Genomic DNA, 13,150 nt, shown 5'->3' with positions numbered 1-13,150 from the left:
AGAGCCTTGTATATGACACGGAAGTAATCAATTACTGAACTATGCCCCAGCCCATGTGATAAATTTATGTGTATATTGAGCCGTCCTTGTACCTGACAGATAAATCATACTTGCTTACGGTTTACAGTCTTAGAAATATATTGCTGAATTTGGCTTACTCATGTTTTCTTGGGAAAACTTATATTTGTATTCTTCAGTGGTTTTGGCCTTTAATTTTCATGGCTTATAAAGTCACCATCTGGCTTTGGTATTACAGTAATGCTGTCCTGGTATTAGGAGATTAAAGGTATCTCCCTTGAATTTTTTTTTTTTTAGAAGAGTGTGGGGAGGTTTGCCATTAGTTCTTCAAACATTGTTAGAGTTCAGCAGTGACATCAACAGACTGTAAGCATTTCTCTCCTGGGAGATTTTTCCACATTGATTCAATCACTTATTTGTTGGTGATCTATTTACTTTCCTATATATTTAACTTTATCCTAATTGAGTCTAAGAATTCAGTTCTTCTAGGTAATCCAGTTCATTGAGACATAGTTGTTTGCAGTATTCCCATGATGCTGCTCTTTCTGTCGAATTGGTGGTGATATCTTCATTATTTCACTTATGAATATATCTACTTTGTCCTTTTTTTTTTAAAGTTTAGATGAAGGTTTTCCAGTTTTACTAATCTTTGAAAATAACTGAACTCAGTCTGTTCATTTCTATTTTATTCCCTCTCTATTTTATTTCCTTCTATCATCATAAGCATTCTTTGATTTTTTTTCTGCTGACCGTGGGTGTAGTTCGTTTTATTTTCTCCAGTTGCCTGAGGTAAAAGATGCATTTGTTTGGGACATTTCTTTATCCCTTTCAAAAATGACACTTATTTATTTGTGGGAGGTTGGGGTGCACACAGGTGGAAATCAGTGGATAACTTGAAGAAGTTTGACCTCTTTTCTCATCATGTGGGACTGGGGATGGAACTTGGGTTCTCAGGCTTGGAGGCAAGTCTCTTTAGCCACTGAGCCATCTCACCAGCCCACTTTTTTTTTTTTTTGTATAATGTATAAGGTAGCATCTAGAAAGTCTTTTCAGAATGCTTTTTACTCAGTTCCACAAGTTTTGTGTAGAATGAGCAGGTTTTTGTTATTTTGGTATTATTTTGATTTTTCTTTTATCTTTTTCTTTGACACACCCAGTGTTCAAGGTGCTGCTTACTTTCCACATACATGTGCGCTTACTAATTTTCCATGTTATTCATTTCTAATCTCATACACGAGCTTAAAAATAAATTTATCAAATTATTCCTATTTTCAGATGATATTAGGTGCACACAAGAATTCCTCAAAAACCCATAAGAAAACTTGTGTATAAAACCCACAATTTCGGCAAAGTAGTAATGTACAAAATCAACTTAGAAAAATCAGGAGTCCTTCCATACACCACAAATACACACGCCGAGAGAGCACGGCTATGCTTCCATTTACGGTACCGTCTAAGACAATACTATATCTTGGAATAAACCTAACCACGGAGGTGAAAGATGTCTACAGTGAAAAATCAAAATCCTTGGGGGAGAAAATTGAGAAAGACATCCCCTGTTCATGGATTGGTGGAATTAATATCATAAAAAAGATAATCTTACCAAAACTGATTTATAGAATCAATGTAATCCAATCAAAATACCCACAACATCCTTCAGAAAAATAGAAAAACATTCTAAAATTTATATGTAACCAGAAAAAAAATCCTGGATAGCCAAAGCAATGTTGAGCAAAAAGAATATTGGGGAGATCCTATTCCAGACACACACACATACACATGCACATATGTGGAACAATTCATCATTCTTAGCAATTAAGAAAATATATGTATATGAGCTATAGTAAAAAAAATATTAAGCTTACACAAAATAGACACATTTACCAATGGAATAAAACAGAAGAGCCAAACATGAGTAGTTATTACTGAAGCCATGTGATTTTTGACAAATGACCAAATCATATATTGGAAAAAAGACACCATCTTCGACAAATGGTACTGGGGAATGTTTTTAAGCAAAAGATTCTTTTTAAAAAAAAGAATGGATGTTTTTAAGCAAAAGAATGAAATTAGACTTATATCAATCATCCTGTATAAAAGTTAGATCCATATAGAACAAATACCACAGTTTGTAACCTGAAACACTAAAATCACCAGAATAAAACCCAGTCAGTATCCTACACCAATGTAGGGAAGGACTGTCTGACAAAGGCTCCATTACCTATGGAAATAAGGAAACAACTGACAAGTGAGACCTTAAAAAACTAGAAGGCTTCTTTATAGCTGAGGAAACAGTTAATAACTTGAATGAAGAAGAAATTTGCAGAGTGGGAGAGAATCTTTGCCAGCTTTATATCCGACAAAGGATTAATATCCAGAATAAACAAACAACCCAAAAATCAAGTCAAAGAAACAAATGACCTGATTAAAAAGTTGGAGAGGCATCTAATCAGAGAATTCTCAATAGAAAGAATAATAACGCCCAAGAAGTACCTCAAAAACCATTCATCATTTTTAGCAATTAAAAAATGTAAATTGGAAAAAAAACAGACACACCCAAGAGGAGTAGACGGTTGGAAATAATCAAACTCAGAACAGAAATCAATAAATTAGAAACAAATAAAACAATTCAAAGAATCAATGAAACCAAGAGATGGTTCTTGAGAAAATCAACAAGACAGATAAACCCTTAGCCAAACTAACTGAAAGGCAGAGAGAAATCACCTACATCATCAAAATCAGAACCTAAAAGGGAGACATACACTGAGAAAATTCTAACAATCATTAGGTCTTACTTCAAAAGCCTATATGCCACAAAATTTGGAAATCCTAATGAAATGGACAATTTTCTTAACAGATTCCATTTAGCAAAGCTAAACCAAGGACAGGTAAATAGATTAAACAGTCCTATATCCCCCGAGGAAATAAAAGGAGCCATCAAAAGTCTCCCTGCCCAAAAAAGCCCAGGGCCTGATGGTTTCAGCGCGGAAGTCTACCAGACCTTCAAAGAACTGACACCAATACTTTTCAAACTATTCCACAAAATAGGAACAGAAGGCACACTACCAATCTCATTCTACGAGGTCACAGTAACCTTAATAACTAAACCACACAAAGACCCACCAAGAGAGAGAGAGAGAGAGAGAGAGAGAGAGAATTTCAAACCTATCTCTCTTATGAACATTGATATAAAAATACTCGATAAAATACTTGCAAACCGAATTCAAGAACACATAAAAACATATCATCTGCCATGACCAAGTAGGCTTCATCCCAGTCATGTAGGGGTGGTTCAATATATGGAAATCCATCAATGTAATCCACCATATAAACAAACAGAAGGGAAAAAAAACCCACATAATCATCTCCTCAGATGCTGAAAAAGCATTTGACAAAATCCAACACCCATCATGTTTAAAGTCTTGGAGAGATCAGGAATACAAGGCACATACCTAAACATAGTAAAGAAAATATACAGCAAGCCTATAGCCAACATCAAACTCAATGGAGAGAAATTTAAATCAATCCCACTGAAATTAGGGACAAGACAAGGCTGCCTACCTTCTCCATATCTCTTCAACATAGTACATAATGTCCTAGCTAGAGCAATAAGACAACTAAAGAAGATCAAGGGAATACACGTTGGAAAGGAAAAAGTCAAAGTATCACTATTTGCAGATTATGTGATAGTGTACACAAGTGACCCCAAAAATGCTAGCAGAGAACTCCTTCATCTGATAAATGCCTTCAGCAGAGTGGCAGGATACAAACTTAACCTGAAAAAATCAATAGCCCTCCTGTATACAAAAAACAAAAGGGCTGAGAAAGAAACAAATGGTGCTGGACTAACTGGATGTCTGCATGTAGAAAAATGCAAATAGATCCATACTTAATCACCCTGCACAAAACTAAAGTCCAAGTGGATCAAAGACCTCATTATAAAAATGGGCACACTAAACCTGTTAGAAGAAAAAGTGCGGAAGAGCCTTGGAATCATTGACACAGGAGACAACTTCCTGAACAGAACACCATCAGCACAGGTTCTGAGATGAACAATTAATAAATGGGACCTCATGAAACAGAAAAGCTTCTGTAAAGCAAAGGACACTGTCGTCAGAACAAAATGACAGCCTACAGACTGGGAAAGTATCTTCACCAACCCTCTATCTGACAGAGGGCTGATATTCAGCATATATAAAGAACTAAAGAAGTTAAAAGACAATGAATCAAGTATTCCGATTAAAAAATGGGATACATAGCTAAACAGAGAATTTTCTGTAGAAGAATATAGAATGACAGAGAAACACTTAAAGAAATGCTCAACATTCTTAGCCATCAGAGAGATGCAAATCAAAAGACCCTGAGATTTTACCTTACACCCATCAGAATGGCTAACATCAAAAACTCAAGTGACAGCACATGCTGGAGAGTTTGTGGAGAAAGGAGAACCCTTCTCCACTGCTGGTGGGAATGTAAACTTGTACAATCACTTTGGAAATCAATCTTGTACTTTCTCAGACAATTAGGAATACTGCTTCCTCAAGATCCAGCTATAGCACTCCTAGGCATATAGCCAAAACATGCTCAAGTACACAACAAGGACATTTGCTTAACCATGTTTTAGCAGCTTTATTTGTAATAGCCAGAACTGGAAACAGCCCAGATGCCCCTCAACTGAAGAATGGATGCAGAAATTGTGGTACATCTACACAATAGAGTATTACTCAGCAATGAAGAATAAGGAAATCATGAAATTTGTAGGTAAATGGTGGGACCTAGAAAGGATCATCCTGAGTGAGCTGTCCCAGAAGCAGAAAGACACACATGGTATATACTCACTCATATAGACATAACATAGTATACACCTACTAAAAACTGTACATCTAAAGAAACTAAGCAAGAGAGAGGACCCTGACTAAACTGCTCAATCCCCATCCTGAAAGGCAAAGAGGCTGGACATCAGAAGATGAATAAAGCAGGAAACAACCTAGGAACCTGCCACAGAGGGCCTCTGAAAGCCTCTGCCCTGCAGACAATCAAAGCAGACGCTGAGACTTATGGCCAACTGTTGGGCAGAGTGCATGGAATCTTATGTAAGAAGTGGGAAATAGTAAGAGCTGGAGAGGTCGGGAACCACACAAGAAGAGCAACAGAACCAGAAAACTTGAACACAAGGAACTTCCCAGAGACTCATACTCCAACCAAGGACTATTCATGGAGATAACCTAGAACCCCTGCACAGATGTAGCACATGATAGTTCAGTGTCCAAGTGGGTTACATAGTAAAGGGAAGAGGGACTGCCTCTGACATAATCTGATTGGCCTGCTCTTTGATCACCTCCCCCTGAGGGGGGAGCAGCCTTACCAGGCCACAGAAGATGACAATGCAGCCACTCCTGAGGTGATCTGATAGACTAAGATCAGAAGGAAGGAGAAGAGGATATCCCCTATCAGTGGACTTGGGGAGGGGCATGCATGAGGAAAGGGGAGGGAAGGTGGGATCGGGAGGGGAGGAGGAAGGGGCTTATGGGGGAATACAAAATGAATAAAGTATAATTAATAGTAAAAAAAATTAAAAAAAAAAGAAGTGGGAGAAGACAGGGAACAGCACAGGAGCCTACCACATAGGTCCCCTGAAAGATTCTATTGATAAGCTGAGGCTGAGACTCATAGCCAAACATTGGGCAGAGGGCATGGAATTTTATGAAAGAAGGAGGAGGTAGAAAGACCTGGAGGGGACAGAAACTCCAAAAGGAGATCAACACATAAAAAAATCAAAACAAAAACAAACAAACAAACAAAAAACAAGCAAACAAACAAAAACCAAAAATCTGAGCCCTGGGAGCCCTACAGAGACTGATACCCCACCAAAGACAATGCATAGAGAGGACCTAAAACTCTGGCTCAGATATAGCCCATGGACTCAGCATCCAAGTGGAGTCCCTAATAAAGGGAGTAAGGGCTTTCTCTGGCCTAAACTCAGTGACAGGCTCTCTGATCACCTCCCCCTGTGGGTGCAGTGTTGCCAGGCTACAGAGGAAGACAAGGCAGCCAGTCCTGATGAGATATGCTAGGGCCAAATAGAAGGGGAGGAATACCTCCCCTATCAATGGACTAGGGGAGGGGCATAGAAGGAGAAGAGGGAGGAAGGGTGGGATTGGAAGGAGATGAGGGAGGGGCCATATCCAGGATACAAAGGGAATACATCGTAATAAATGATAATAATAAAAATACAAAATTCATATTTAAACAACATTGAGATTTTATGTCATCCTTATCAGAATGGATAAACCAGCAAAGCAACTGACAACAAATTCTGGTAATGTGTGTGGGAAAAAGAAGCCCTCTTATTTACTGATGTTGTAGCCTCTCTGGTAATCAACATGGAGAATCCTAAAAAAAAAAAAAATCTAAAAATAACTCTACCATGACCCAGGTATACTACTGCTTGGCATATACATGCCCAAACAACTTGACATTCCATCCACAGATACCTGCTCAGCAAGGCTCCTAGCTACCCTACTCACACCATTAAGTAAATTAAAATAACATAGATGTTCGTTTCATTATGAGTGTATAAGGAAAATATGACGCATGTACACAGTGGAATACTCTTCAGCTATAAAAAAAAATGATTTCACGAAATTTTCAGGTAAATGTATGGACTTAGAAAAGATTGTATTCAGTGAGGAAACTCGGACTCAGAAAGACAAACACTGCATGTTCTCTCTCATTTGTGGTTTTTAGCTCCAAATCCTTAGATTTGAATAAGTAACATGGAGTAATCATAGAACCCAGGCAAATGTGAAGAGACCATAGGTATGTGTGTTTCATGAGTAAGAGGATACAAGTGATATGAAGTGGGAAATGAAATCATGGGGCAGAGGATGCACCTAGATGGCAGGGCAGAGGCCAATATAGAAGGAGAATGAGGGAAAAGAGACAAAAATGTCAATGCTGTTTGGCAAAGACTGAAACAATCATGTCATTTTATATTTACCTAAAATGATATACAATACATATAAAGATATGCACCCACATTACGTACATATGGAAGATAATTATACATTTATGTTAATAAATGGTATTATATGGAAGTCAAGCCACTTGGCTGACAATGATCTCCACAAGAACCATAAATTAACAAAAGCCCAGTACCAGACACATGAAGCATCCTTTCAGATGGTTGGCCAGGGAGGTAAGTGCTTCCTAAAAAACTATAGATTATATAGATGTAGGCTTTGGTGGCCCCTGAAAGGTCAAGGTGCACTCCTGTTGTTGAAGACTTTTGAGCCACAGCAATGATCACCATGGTGAGATATGAATAAGGGTGCAATGAGTGGCATTTACATGTCACTGGTAACCAACAGCCATCTAACTGGACTTAAGGTCTATTCAAGAGAAAGGAAATCATGCCTGGTCCTGGAAACCTCCAAGTTTCCCAGGGCTACTGAGGTCATGGTCCTTAGAAATGAATATACTACCACCATTTTGCCAGGGCAATATAATTCTAAATCTTAAACTTTTACCCACCGATTAAGTGTAGCTACTATTCTCACCAAAGAAGCTTTTCTTTATAGCAAGTGGAGACCACTACAAAACAAAACAAAACAAAACACCCCTAAAAACCGTAACTGGACACAATACAGATATTAATGGACTATGGGGAGTCAAACCCTAACAGATATATCTGCATTGCAGCTCCTGCATCCATGTTTCAGGGAACATCAAAGAAGAATAAGAGACGGAAAGGTTGAGGCAGAGTACCAGAAGTCTGCTGTGTAACAGTCTCTCCTGGAAATGGCTGCACAAACAGCGCCAGTACAATTGCAATATCAATGTGGAATACTGGAAAGTGGAAATAACAATTGCAATGTTAATGTGGAATGGGGTCTCACCCCTAGACAAAGAATTACAGGCAACTCTTGACTGCTAGAAGAATTAAAAATAGCCTTTCCCAATGATGAGCCATATTATTGGTTGTTCAGTGAAGAGTGGTCGGCCGTGAAATTATACATTCACAAACAACAAAAATGGACTAAGCATGCTGTATTTATGCAAATACACATACATATGTATATATGTAACAACAATAAAAAAAAGGCCATCAGTTTGAAAGTGGGAGGGATATGGGAGGGGTGGAGAGAGGAAAGAGGAGGGAAAGTAATATAATTATATTTCAATTCAAAACCAATTTTAAAAAAATATTCTTGTAAAACAATGTTTCCTTGAGCTTTCACCCACTTACATTTAAAGTAGTTACTGATACAGAAGTCCTGCCATTTCCTGTTTTTATATTACACATACCACACACATATGTATATTTTCCTCCTTCCTTCCTTCCTTCCTTCCTTCCTTCCTTCCTTCCTTCCTTCCTTCCTTCCTTCCTCTCTCTCTCTCTCTCTCTCTCTCTTTCTTTCTTTCTTCCTTCTTTCTTTCTCTGTAGTTGTATGCTTTGATTTCCTTTCTCTTTATTTTGTGGTCTCCATGGCGTCCATGAATTCACATAACACCTTTCATACCTACAAAAGCCCATCTGAAGTTAATAATTTAATTTTGCAGATAAAAAGACTTCTAGAGTTTTACATTTTATCTTCTCCCTCATATTATGCTATTTTTTTCATAATTTACATTTCACATTTTTGTTCCTTAATGAAGCTTAATTTTTTTCTGTGTGTCATTGCATAATTAAACTTCATTTCTACACTACCAAGTCAGTATTAATGCACTTCAAATTTGACAGTAGCAAGTAACTTGTCCGTGACTTTTATGTGTTCAAATATTAGAGCAGAGCACACCTCCCGGAAAAGGCTAACACAATAAGGTGCTTTGTCTCAGTATCCTTCCTATTGTATTGTGTAACTTGGTGTAGCCAATTAGGTCCCAAAGTCACCCCACTGTCCTCTCATTGCTTCAGGGCAGGCTACTCTCCAGAAGAGAATTGCTCCATATTTCTTGCTACATGGATCACTTGGGTATTCTGGTCTGTTCTGGGTTTTCTTCTTCTTTGTCCTACTAATTCATTTCTTGTTGATGTGATCTTATAGAAGTAGATACTGGTTAATGCACAGTTCCTCTGCTCTTCCCTACCGAGTGCTTCATATAGAAGTTCTATCTGCCCTCAAAGATGTGCCCAGGAATTGAGTATTGTTTTGTATCTAGTTGTCTCTCAGGAGTGTGCAGTAACTGGAGTTAGGAAAAGGATACTCAGATTTTGAAATTATTTTGCTATAGGAGAGGCAGATATTTTAGTTTCTTGGTTGGTATCGATTCTGGTATTCTTTCTACTCATTGTTAGCAATTCTGTTGCATGAAGCAAAGTTAGCACTTAAACTACAGCTCTATGAACTGCCTTTGGCTAGTGTTAATTCTTCTTACATTTTGGATGGGGTCCAGGCTTTTATACTTTATTGAGAATTTTCATTTTCCTCCTGCAGCTGTTAGGGAGAGGCTGAGCTAAGATGATTGGGAATCGCCATCTGGATTCCCTTAGAGCCCAAATTCATGTCCCATTAGAAAATATTCTTGTGGTTAACATTAAACTTCAACCAGACACTGGTAAATTGGATAGAGGAGAGCTTGGAGAAATTGGTCAATGGATACTATGTCCCATTATTTAGGCTGAATAAAGTCTGGTGTATAATACAATATGGTGAATACAATTAATAATACTGTGCTGTGACTCTTGTAGAAAGAGGTGCTGTATAGCTTGATCATTGCCTACTGTATACATGGGTCAGGACATGACATTGTGTTTCATAAGGTTACAAGTGTTTCAATCATAAAACATTAATTTAATACAGACTTCTCTTAGCCTATAATTCTCTAATGTTTTTTTCTAATGTCAAGATCAAACATACTTACTTGTATCCCAACTTGTTTCTTATCCTTGTAAGCATCTTCTACTACTAAGTGTTAATAACTATTTTTGACATTTACATTCAGTAATACAAACATTAACAGTAAAATTATTTTATGCTTTATGTGTTAATGTTTATTTTTAAGCACAATTTTTATCCACGAGATTCCTGCTCTTGAGAATGCTGATTTATTCCCTCTTATGTAGAGTATGCTGTGAACCGAGAAATTTTGGAGGTTTCTTTTTGTTTAAATCATCATAACATTAACATATGATTAACATACCAAATCTGTATATTTTTATTGTATGTAATATGTTAAGTTTATATATAAGTACTTTTTTCTGAAAGTGTTACTGTAATAGCTATCACCTCTAAAAATTCCTCTTACCCTTTATGATGATGATGATGATGATGATGATGGTGGTGGTGGTGATGATGATGATGGTGGTGGTGATGATGATGATGGTGGTGGTGGTGGTGATGATAGTGATGAAGATTACCACGGCTAGTTAGTTATGGTAACAACATTTTGGTAAGCTCTGCCATCTTAGCAAATCATTAAACTATGTAATACATAGGGATATTTTATTTTTGCTCTTTATTTCCTTTTGTGAGCTTTTAGTTGAGTCAAATATCTTTGAATTCTGACATATTTGGCATTTTACTCTATTGATTAATATGAGCAATAAAGTGCTTCCTTTTAAAATTATTTCAATTTTTATTTTATGCTTAAATATATGTGCCTGAATGTGCTTATGAACAACACATGCACACGGATGCCTGAAGAGACCAGAAGGGCTCATTAGATTCCCTGGAACTAGAGTTACAGTTGGCTGTGAATGATCATGTGGATTATAGGAACTGAACCAGGTCCCCTGGAGGAACAGCAAGTGCTCTTAACTTCTCAGAAATCCCTCCATCCCCATTAGTTGATTCTTCACATGTAAATTTTTCTTCAACCCCATCACAATATATAAAATGCTACTACAATAAAGTATTATCACAGTATCTGTTGTAGAGGAACAATGTTCATTAGAGTGATATTTTTGCTTTGTTTAAAATATATTGTTTATTTCCCTGCTTGTATCTATGCTTGAAGATGTTATTTATATTTTTCCTTCAAATTCCAAAATAATTCTATGACATGTTAGGCAGAGGTAATTTTTTTTTTATTGAATTTACTTTCGGCTGTGGTTGCCTTCTTTGACCTTTTGCTTTAATTTAGTTATGCACTGTTATTTTCCACATTTGCTTTGGTTTGAAGTATTTTCAAGCAACAGGTAAAAATACCCTTCCTCAAAGATCACTGAACTTGTGGCTGACCACCTGCATAGCCAGCTCCAGATTCATAAGACCCTGTTTCAAGGTAAGGAACCAAAGGGTCATAGAGCAGGACACCCAATGACTTCCTCTAGACAGGCATGGGCTTCCACACTGTATACACTTGTCCATACACTAGACATACCATACCACACCATAGTCATACCGCCATCCCTATCAGTGGACTCGGAGATGGGCGTGGGAGGGTGGGATTGGGAGGGATTGAGGGAGAAGGCTACAACTGGGATGCAAAGTGAATAAATTGTAATTAAGATAAAAAATAAAAAAGCAAAAAAAAAAAATGTTCCTCATGTGCCCTTCATGCTCCTCCTTATGCTATAGAAGTTATGATGTGACAATAGTGGGTTATGGTTTCTCAAATGATTTGGTGAAGGAGAAATGTTTGTTAATCAGAAACTTCTTTTTCATAGTCACAGACCAGAAAAATAATTCACTCTCTTGAGCCTCTGAATATGTTGGGTTTATTTGTCATGGAGTAGTACTATAATTAACATTTATACCTTAATTGTTTCTTATGCTTTGGGGACTCTGGTTATAAAACTCATGTCTTTGACATTCCTTTGAGACGGTCAGTTTTCTTTAATTGTCCCTTAGTACCATCTTAGTCTCTGCTATGACAATCCATTTTTCTTGTGTTGTGTGAAATTCTATGGTAAGCTTGTCTCTGCTTATATTTTAAGAAGAATACATTTGCAGCAGAGAGGTTGCTGACACAGCCTTAGTGATTGCTTTTACTTGGATTTGCTAATTCTATTCTTATTTTATGCTCAAAATCTTTCCAGAAGATTCTCTGCACTCTGCCCAAAGTTTGGCTATGAGTCTCAGCATCTGCTTCAATACCCTGCTGGGTAGATTCTTTCAGAGGCCCTCTGTGGTAGGCTCCTGTCCTGTTCCCTGTCTTCTCCAGCTTCAGATGTCTATACTGCTTGCCCTTCTGAATTAGGACTAAGCATCTGCCTTAGGGTTCTCTGGGAGCATAGAGGGAGAAGAGGGAGGGAGGGCGGGACTAGGAAGACATGAAGGAGGGGGCTACGGCCAGGATACAAAGTGAATAAATTGTAATAAATAATAAATCCATAAAAGAAAAGAAAAAAATCCTTACAACAAACCAAAAAAAAAAAAAATCATTGCAGAGGCATTACAGAGCAATTCTAACGTGCTAGCATTACTTGGGCCTTTACTAATATAAACACATGAAATGCTTTGGATCCACGGCATTCTAGCATCTGCTTCCACCGGAGTTTCCTTATTCCTGTGTCAGCTATAATGCTTCAAAACCACGTTCTGAACCACATGGAACCACTCATCCCCATTCTTCACACCCACTTCTCCTTTATGCCCTGTTCATTCTTTATGATGCAACTTCCCATGCTCAAGCACATACTGGTATTGTGCAGTGACTAGCACTTAGGTCATCTCACAAATAGTACCTTTTAAAAAGAAAGACAGTTGTTTGTTAGCATGAGCTTGGACCACCAGTGGGGATCAGAGGAAGCTCTGGGTGAGTGAATTCCTGAGAATATGTGTGCTGTGCCCATGTCAAGAACCCCAGAGCCTCAGACCTATGGAGAAAATGACAAAGCCTTCTCCCCAGGTAAAGCTAAGAGGGAAAGGACAAAAACCTCCCCTCTGGTCTATGTTTGGTTGTTGACATTGTATGCAGAAAATATCCACCATAGCTTTCTCCCCTGGGTGTTTATGGCCTGAAGACTGGGTTCTACCAAGACTAGCTAAACCTGTCTCTTTGATCTAGCTGAATACCATAAACTCTGCCTACTTGTTTATCTGCGTGTAATAAATATGTAATGATTCATGGTTCAGTTGTATCTGATAACTCCTCCTCCCTGTTCAACTCTATATAACAAACATGCTGAGATTCTAGAGTGCTGTGGTTTCTTCAGCAGAGAGCCCGGACCATCCGAGCCCACATT

This window comes from Meriones unguiculatus, chromosome 6 (genome assembly GCF_030254825.1).
Source record: "Meriones unguiculatus strain TT.TT164.6M chromosome 6, Bangor_MerUng_6.1, whole genome shotgun sequence".
NCBI classification, from domain to species: domain Eukaryota; kingdom Metazoa; phylum Chordata; class Mammalia; order Rodentia; family Muridae; genus Meriones; species Meriones unguiculatus.
This window is presented reverse-complemented; position numbering follows the sequence as displayed.